This window comes from Episyrphus balteatus, chromosome 3, assembly GCF_945859705.1.
Source record: "Episyrphus balteatus chromosome 3, idEpiBalt1.1, whole genome shotgun sequence".
Lineage (NCBI taxonomy): Eukaryota > Metazoa > Arthropoda > Insecta > Diptera > Syrphidae > Episyrphus > Episyrphus balteatus.
This window is the reverse complement of record NC_079136.1, coordinates 120,343,592-120,353,901: the sequence shown is the minus strand read 5'-3', so window position 1 is coordinate 120,353,901 and position 10,310 is coordinate 120,343,592. Positions and strand designations below refer to the sequence as shown.

The 10,310-nt window shown below is 27.6% G+C and overlaps 1 protein-coding gene across 1 annotated transcript in view; it reads left to right on the top strand.

Moving 5' to 3' along the window:
* The first annotated feature begins 223 nt into the window (after nucleotides 1-223).
* LOC129916601 (uncharacterized protein DDB_G0271670) overlaps nucleotides 224-10,310 on the top strand; it is a 54,641-nt gene continuing 44,554 nt past the window's right edge. The window contains exon 1 of the mRNA XM_055996633.1: nucleotides 224-1,126. The gene's annotated coding sequence lies outside the window, so the exon portion shown is untranslated. The remainder of the gene's footprint in view (nucleotides 1,127-10,310) is intronic.

Sequence of the window (10,310 nt, the reverse complement as noted above, 5' to 3'; positions counted from 1 at the left end):
CAATGCAACACAACATTAAGGAATGTTGCTTAACCAGTTGTTGTTGTTAAAAGTTGTTGTGTTATTTTTTTATGTTTCTTTTGTGTATCTTTCTTTATCACAAACCACTCCAAGCCAATCGGTCAAGCATGCACACAGTAATTTCTATTCTGTATGTTTACAATCCACAACCAATCCACATGAATCCACTCATTTGATATACACGATCGCTATCAACATTCTGTGGCTCAGTTTTAGCTGAATCAACGTCGAGTTAGGATGGATTTTTGAATTTTTGTTTACTCCGACAAAATTCATTCAAAAAGAAAAAAACCAATTCGTTCGAGGGGTTTTTTGGATATGTTTTGTTTTTGGAATGTGAATTGTATTTTGTTGCACATCGCGATATCTTTTTGATACAAAATTTCGCGACTTTATGAATTCCTTTTACGATTTGACCGAATTTACGAACGAATAAGGAAGAAAGAAAAAAATATATTTTACGTGTGGATATTCAAAAAAAAAAAAAAAAAAAAAAATTACCAAAATTGTATCTCTTGAATATTGATTAATATTTTTGAAGTGAAGTTTTTTCTTTCTTTCTCCTCAAAGAAGAAAAAGAAGAAGAAGAAAAAAATTTTGTGTCTGCACCTGTGCAACTTTTGTGTGATTAAGTAATATCTGTTCTGTCTTCACTCCTTTTTTTTTTTTTTTTGTTGGTTTGTGTGTTTTGTATCTTTTTTATGAGAAACCTTGCATTATTCAGAATTTGTATCTATCTATCTTTAACAACTCTTCACACACGACAACGACCTTTTTGTCTTCTTCAACCGGATTTATTGGATAAAACAGACGACGAAGAAAAATAAATAAAATACCAAAACAGTGACAGTGGATTTAACACCAAAGAAGTGCAAGTGCATAAAAAATCATCAACTCCAACAACAACAACAACAACAAGTTTATTGAATTTCTGCGTTGAAAAACAAGAAAATCATTAAGAAAAAGAAAAAATATTATCAAGAAATTCCTTAAGAAAGTATCTTTCTCTCACTTTTCAAAAAAAAAAACGGATTAAAACGACCTTGTGGATTATTATCTTTTACTTCTTCTGCTAAAAAACCAACATTTTACTGCAAAAAAGACGGTAAGTTATAAAATATAAGATTTTAGATAAACCAGACAAAATCGAGTGTTAGATAAAAGTTGAATGGCATTTATAGATACATAGATGCAACAAATGCAGATATGAAATTGCGTGATTTAGATTGTTTGTTGTTGTTGGTAATTTTTGTTTGTAATAGTTCTTAAGCCGGATTTAGAATTGTTTTAAGTGTATTTTCATGAATTCCATCAGGGAAGTATATAACTTGCTTTGATTTAAGATACATTTGTATCTGCAAGTGGTTTTGAAGGGGATATCTTCTTTTTTTGTTGCAATTGTTTTTTTAGTTTTTGGTATGCAGTTGGGGCAGCATTTCGACGACGTGTTTTGTGTACATTGGAAGACTGCAAAAATTCCAAAGGTGTGGAGATATAGTATAGAGTAGCTTCGAGGGCTTGAATCCAGTTTGATGTAATTTACTGATTGGGATGAATGTATAAATAAATTGGTTATTGGAATTTAGTTTTTGAATTCTTTAAACTGGTTAAAGTAAAATAATTTTAAATGGCGCCCAATGTCAACCCAATCACTTTTCAATCGATATATTTATTCTATTAATTTATTGTTTGCGGGAATTTCCAATACCTATCTTACTCAATTTTCGATGACGCACATTGAATTGAATTTAATAGAGTGCATTTGAACTCTGATGAGAGAAATCCAATTGATAAATAGTTAAAAGTAGTCTTTGGTTTTGTATCTACTACAGTGAGGAGGATAGATACAATTCTTCAAATGCATTAGAAATAAAACCCACAGGGGTATTATACAAAATAATGTAAGTAGGTACTTTGAATTGATGAATCTTAATTATTTACGATTGCTGTCATGCTGATTTAATAAAGAAATTCTGAGAATTTTTAATCAATATTTGAATAAATACATTTGAGGTAGAGGAATTTATGTTAATAATGTAGCTTAGATTTTTGTAATGCTTATGTCATTTTCCTGGCTGAGATTTGTTTGAGAAAATTTAAATAAGGGAATGAGAAAAATTTTAGATTTTCTGTAAATGGCGCCCGAGAAAGGACTATTTATACTTAAAATTTAGTTTTTCGATTTTTGTTGTACTTGTTTAAATTAGATGACGTTCCTAAAACATTTAAATGCTAGTTAAAAACAAAAAATAACTAAATGGCGCCCGAGTAAGGATTTAATTTGTGACTAGATTTGTTAGTCAATTTATTATTTTGTGTATGTGCCATTTTGATGAATTTGAAATTTATAAAAAAAATCCCCATAATGTTAGAAGAAATTAAATATAAATATGAGAATTTTTACAAAATGGCGCCCGGGACATTACATACATTTTCCAAATTTTTATTTTCTTTAAGTATTCGTATTAAATTTTAGTTTAATTCGAATAACTTTAGTGTTTAGATAAAAATAAAATGCACGACTGGGGCCGCACGTACTTGCTCTTGTAGTTCAAAGTATCTATATCTTAGATAACTATTGGAAATTAAAGATTTTCGTTAAATTTTGAAAAAAAAAAATAAAAATAAAAAAATTCCATTAAATTTTTTTTTTCAAAAACTTTTTTTATTTTTTTTTTTTACATTTTACATTTCTAAGTGACAAGAAATATCTGTCTGCAAATTTTGAATTAAATTGGCTTAGCCTTTGATGAAATATACGACATTAACTAAAAAATACATCAATTTGGCAGAAAACGGCAACGCCATACCGTTCTAGGAAATTTTTGTGAAAAACCAAAAACGCTGTTTTGTTAGACTCATTAAGACTATAACGAACACCAAATTTAATCGAAATCGTTAGAGTCGTTTTCGAGAAAATTGCAATAACTCATTAACGATACACGGGAAGAGCCGACATTAGCGATTAAAAAAAAAGAAATTGTCATATTTCCACTATCCGTATTTTTTGAGAAAAACTAAAAACGCAGTTATATTAGATATACGTACAGCATTACTTGTGTCAAATTTAATCAAAATCGTTAGAGCCGTTTTCGAGAAATTTGCAATACCTCGAAAAGTTTGTATGGGAGGTATACGTTCTAGGCGAGATATTAAAAAACAAAAAAAAACAAACCTTGGAAATTACGAAATAATCATCTGTACCAAATTTCAAGAATATTCGTTCACCTGTTTAGGCTGCAGCTTCATGTACACCTTTTTTTGACGACGCACAGACGCACAGACGCACAGACGCACCGACGCACAGACCGACGGACGTCATGACCAAAACCACTTTTTTGGACTTCTCCATTATCGTAATGTTAGTTTTGATTAAAACCTCGAATTATTTTTTTGACACGAAACCAATACTTGCCCTATAGAGCAAGTAAAAAAGGTAATAGTATTTGAACTAAATGGCGCCCAGGAGTTAATTCTTTGTCCAAAATCATTTTTTTTTTAAATTATTTTTAACAAATTTCAATGAATTTAAAGTTTTTATGGCGACTAAGTTAGGACATATTAAAAAAAAATCATATGTGGTAGAAGTGAAGCCTTAAGAAATCATTTTTCTTGCAAAAAAAAAAATGAAAAAATCTACCCTTTTTTTATTCTATCACTTTAAAATCCATTTTTTTATATGACAACCTATAATTAATTTTATATCATCTGAAAGCTTATTATTTCACCTTTTATATGACACCTAAATCATATTTTTACCATGCCTACAAAAGAAGTAAGCATTTTTTAAGGCCAACCATGCCGAAATTCCAAACTGAGATTACGGTACTTAATACACTGGTGGCTGGTCATCGGTAACAGATCTTCACAGGTGTTTTGAGGTATTTTTCAAGTTTTTCAGATAGTGTTACTTGTAGATCACGTTACGTTATGTGTCACATTATATCAAATGAAAGGTTATATTATCAGCATGGGTATTAAAGTAAAATTTAATATTTATGTGCTCCAGATCAAAAGTTATAACGTGTTTAGAAAAAGAACATCTTTTCTGCGCTATCCCATCGTTTGTCTTTCGCGTTATCTTTCCTGTTGCATTTTCGTTTCATCTTGTTTCAAATCACTACGATACTTAAGAAGTTTTCACTTCAAAAAGGTATAGAATTTTCACTAAATGGCGGCCAAGACATGACATATAAGTATTTCTCCACATATTATTTTTTTAAGTATGTATTTTCTTTTATCATTTATATTATATAATTTAACTTAACACAGGATACCCAAGACAGAAAATATTTTATTCAATTTTTAATCATTATAAAATTTGCTTAAGGAGGAAATAAAATTAATATCAAAATATAAAAAGTACTGGCCTTATAGTTCCACCCTGAGGTATTCCAGTTAATTTCCTTATTTCAAATCATTTGTTAAGAAATCTTGTAAAAACTTTCTTTCAAGATATACCTTTATTTTTTAAAGAATTTTGTATAAAAGCAAAATGAAAAGAACAATCTTACCAAAAGCACTGAGTATATACCTATTTAATATTTCATTCCATTTTTGTCTCTTATTTGAAAAAAAAAATCCGTTTTTCTTAAGAAGAAAAGCAAATGAAGAGCATATTATTATAATAACTATATTTCTTTGTAAAAGTATAGCCCTTATAATTCCACCCTGAGGTACTTCAGCTAATTTTCTTATTTCAACTCATTGAAAGTATTTTTAAAGCTATTTCCACATAGAATTGATAAGAAAATGTTAAAATAAAGAAGTTAGCTGAGATCTTTTTTGTTTAAGAACAGATTTTTTTAATTTTTGGTATTAAATAACAATTTCTCAATACAAAAACAATTATAATTGAATTTCTATTTTATTTTAAATCCCTATCAATTAAAATTTACAAGAATTTCACATTAAAAAAAAAAAATTAAATCAAAAACAATTTACCAACAACATGAATAAAATGCTCATATATAAAAAGCTAAAAGCGTATAAAATCGTGTTATTAAATTGATTAAAAAATTAACAGAAAATATGTTTCATGATAATAATCTGCGTTTGTTTGTTTAATTTTTTTGTTTTTTTTTTTGTTTTTTAATCGTAATCCCCTCAGTATGAAATATTCACTGTCAAAAGAGTCAAATAACTCAGTTGATGTAAAAAAAGAAAAATACAAAAAAAAAAAATTAAACATCGACGCTTAAATGTAATTAAAATTCCACATAATAAAATGCCTCTGCAATGCATGTATCTATAGAAACAAAAAAATGAAAAAAAAAAAAAAATAAAAAAATTCATATAAAGACGTAATAGTTATTGTGAGCTCACACATCATAATGAAAAATCCATTTATCCACTCCCTGTGAATGTATCTCTATCTATATATTTTATATAAAAGCCTCAAAGTAGACACTTAGTCATGCAATAAAAATGCACAATGCACAGCAGCAAAAAAAAAAAAAAACTTAATAATTTACACGCACAGTAAGCGGTATTTTTTTTTTATCGTAGAGTTTATAATTTAACGCGCCCCCAATTCGATAGATACTTATACGATAGACAAAGTGTATATTGTAGATATATTATTTTCATTAACACGATACTTTATTATAAACAATTGGAAAATCGCAAAAAAAATAGTGAAACTCCCTCATCAAGGTGAATGTCGCAATCAAAAATTAGATATACAAAACTTTATAACAAAGAACAAAACTGATGGGGGCGTATTATTCTAAAGGTTGCACCCATTTAAATTGCATAGAGATATTGTATCTTTTATATTCCTTTAAGTGAATTGTCAATAAATTAATCTATCAAACATTGCAAGTTGATGCATAATAAGAAATGTTTTAAAAATTTGCATACAAAACGTTAAGATACTTTATTTCAGATAAAGTATTTTGTTAAAAAAAGATACCTAACCTTACCATGCATCTAGATAAAAAGGTAGACACATTCTTTTTCAATAGAGTAGAAACCAGAAAATAAATGACAACAACATTAGTCACTGTCTTTTGACTTTTTTTCAAACCTAGACAAAAATATAAAAAAAAGAAACCTTAACCTCATGAAGGTACATATCTCCATCTATCTACCTACTAGAACTTCGTATGTTAAAAAAAATTCACTTAGTAATCGGTAAATAAATTTACATAGAAAACCAACGATGAGATAGTGAGAACATCAAGTGTGTAAAAAAAACTAGATAGATACAAAATTTAGAAGACTTGAGGTTTTTCTTCATAGAATTTTTTTTTTTTTATGTTGTGATGCAAAAGATAGAACAAAAGATACAATGTAATTTATTTTATTCTTTTGAGTAGTTAATAAATATGCAAGTGTCCCAAAAGATTAGGTGAATTGCACTTAAAGCGAGGTAGGTAAATACTTTTGTAAAAAGAAAATAAGAAAATATTAAAATAAATTTTCCCATCAATAGCATTGGGGTAATGATTCCACCCTGAGGTACTTCAGCTAATTTTCATTTAGCGATCTTTTTTTTTTTTTTCTATTTTCTTATTGGTAACCTTACTTATTCTACTTTAAAATGAAGAAAAACAAAATAAAAAGAAAATTATAAAATATAAATTTCTTAGTAAAAGTATCGGCCTTACAATTCCTCTGTGAGGTACTCCAGCTGATTTCCTTATTTCAATTCATTTTCTTAAAATCTTTATTATGCGAATTCCCAAAGGCCAAATAGACAAATTGAAAACAGCAATAAACACTTAATTTCTTTCCAAAAGCACTGGCCTTATAATTATTCCTCCCTGAGGTACTCCAGCTAATTTCCTAATTTCAACTCATTTTCTTAAAGTCATTTGAAAAATTCTTCCACCTTATTTACAGAAGACTGAAAATGCAAATGAAAAACAGAAATAAATATTTTTAAAAATATTTTCCCAAGCTGTATAAGAATTTTGTATAAAAGACCAAAAAAGGAAATGCAAAGTAGAAATACAAGATTTCACTGTAAAAGTACAGCCCTTATATTTCAAACCTTAGGTACTACATCTGTTTTCTTTATTTGAACTTATTTCTTTGAAAATCTTTTGAAATAATCTTCCAAATTTTATAAATCTCAGAAATTCTCAAATTGACATTATTTCTGATCTCTTATATTGTCCTACTTTAAGGGTGAATATCATTCAATAATATCACCAAAAAACCAAAGAATTCTCTAAAAACTTTTTCCAAACAAAAAAAAACAAAACAAAAAAAAACACTGGTTTTAACATCCCACCCTGAGGTACTCCATCTAATTTGTCTAATTTAAACAAATTTTAATAAAATTCTTTTTAAAAAATTTTCTTAAAAGGCAACACTGAATTCTTTAGGAAATATTCCAATTGACACCTTACAACATAGCTTTTAGATACTTAAAACAAATTCCACAATCTCACAAAACTTCAATTTCGTGAGAATGAAATATAATTTTTTTTTGCAAAGAATTTTCCTCCATCATCGATGTCTACGTTTAAGATGTCGTAATAGATACAAATTCCATACAAGTATCTATGCTCTCCATATTCTGTATATATATTTTTTTTTTTTCTTAAATAAATTATATCAACTCACCGGACGACGGATATTACATCCGCCTCTTTAAGAGTTGGGGCTATTGGATATAAAGTATATTTTGTATCTTAAGCGAAAGTATGCGGTTAGACGACTTTTTTGCTTTAGTTTTTTTGTTGTTTTTTTTTTTTTTTTTTTGTTTTGCCGGTTTGCCATTTATTTTCGTGGAAAACAAGCGCTACTATGGACGGACAGAATAAGTATTTGTTTTCTTTTAGTAAGGCGTTGTAAAGGTATTTTTGTGACCAAACTCTATACCGTCCGGCTATGTAAGACAGTCAACATTCTGGTTTGATGAGGAGAGGGGACTTTGTGGTTTTAGAATATTGGAGTGTTTGGGTTTTAAATCAAAGTCAACTAGATTCGTTATTTATTTTAATTTGTGGTTTAAATTTGTTTTAATAAAAAAAAATTAAAACGAAGAGATACCTACACTTTTGGTTTTTTACAAAAAAAAAAATCTGATAAAAGAAAAACAAAAAAAAAATATAAAGAAGAGACCGGAAATGCGGTTATACAATTATTCTTGTAAAATCTGGTTTTTGAAAAAAAAAAAAAAAAAAATTTCAATGGACTACACACATTTTGTATAAAATTTTGTCAACGGAAATGGGAATTAACATTTATCTAATTTGCTTTTCAGTTGAATGAGAGTATATCTTGTTTTTTTTTTTTTTTTGTTTTTTTTTTCTGAAAATAAAAATTTGTTTTTATTGCCAACTAATTGTGTTTGTGAATCATTTAGCGCGGTCAGTAGCCATGGCAACTTCGCAGAAATTAAAAATGAACAAATCACCTGTTTTATAATCAGAGAGTTTGGAATAATAATAATGTATTTGTCATTTTTTTTTACTGAGAAACACTTTGCCATGTGCTACATGCGGTTGTTGTATTTTGATGCGTGAACAAAAATAGCAACGACGTTTAATTATATGGTTCAGCATATGAATTAAAATTGTGCATGTGTGGAGATTTGTGATGTCACACAAAACAGTCAGGAAATTAATGTTCATTTCATTCCAATTATTGTAAATAAATAATATTTTGGCATCAAATTTTTCCGATAAAAAACTGTATCCAGCATATTTTTAACCCCCAAAATTGAAAAAAAGAACGATGCCTACATTTTGATGAAATTACTCAGAGTATAATTCCGTACAATAGATTCCACAAGTTCTAGTTTAAGAAATCAATTAAAAATTTTCAAATAACTTTAAGGTATATCCAGTAAATTACTAAGGTAATTAAAAATGAATATGTTCCACAACATTATCCACGTCATATTTTCAATTAAACTGATCTAAAAGTTAATTTTTAATTTGTGGAATGTATTGATTTTCATTGATTTTCATTCAATTTCATATTTTAATAAAAAATTGTATAAATAATTCATATTCATAGAAAAAATGAATGTGGAACTTATTCACTTTTCACTTCACAAAAGGTTTTTTTTTCATCCTTCTGGTCTTACACTTACAATCTTAAGTTACGATACCTAACTCACGTCCAATTTTCAATTTCAGTGTCGAGGAATGTATGGATTTTTTTAATACAAAATTCATTTCAATCCCAAAATTTCAAAACTCCATAAAAATGTTCCCCAAATATTACAATAAAATTGAAAATGACTTCACGAAAGGTGGATGATAGGATGAATCCTGTCGCTGTCCTTACACTAGAAATCTCAGCCTTAAAACAAGTGATAAAATGAATTTGAATGTGTTCAACGGCATTATTCCCATCATATTTTACATTATTCGGCCTTTAAGTGAATTTTTCAAGAAAACAAAAACTTTGGATATGTGGAATGTATTTAAATTTAATACATTACGTTGTTTTGATTTGCTGAGTTATTTTTTAACAATTTTTATTTTTCCATACATTTTCCATGCCATTTAAGGCAATAAAAAGTATCAAATAGACAAAATCATAAAGACTTATTTGTTGCAGAAAAGAAAATTTACGAATTTCTCCCGGGCGCCATTTAGTGGAAAATTTATTCTGATTTTAAAACAGAAATTCGTTCATTATATAAACAATTTCTTGGAAAAGTAAACAAAAAAAAGTGTGTACGTAGATTTTTTTGTTTACCTCCCGGGCGCCATTTTGATAAATTTTATAACTGATTTAGAAACAGTTTCAGAATTAATTGACTATATTTTCTTGACATATTAATATTTTAAAAGAGATAATGTGCCTTCAAAAAAAAAAAAAAAAAAAAAAAGTTGAAATTTTCTTCGAATTCCTCCCGGGCGCCAATTAGTGCAAATTTTTTTTTTTTTTACTATACAGCACTTATTTGTTAATCGATTACTAAGTAACGACATTGAACAATTTTAAGAACCTATTAAGATTTTCGATTAAATCTTAAATGGCTTAATATACGGAAAACCTGTTGTATAAAAAAAAATTAAAATTCGTAAGAAAAACGATTGACATAAAAAAAATTAATATTCGCATTTTTATTTGTGCCACCAAAAGTTTTACTTTCGCATGGAATTTTCAATTTCAATATTTAAACATTCAATGAATACATATTTATTTCTTTTTAAGCTTAAAGTATATTAATAAAAAATAAATAAAATTAAAATTCATGTTTTTTTTTTTTTTGTTTTCTTTTGATTCACAAAAACAATTTTACTACATATCGTGGGAATATCTAAAGACATTGATCTCTTTGCCTAACTATGAGCTTTGATTAATAAATTCAATTT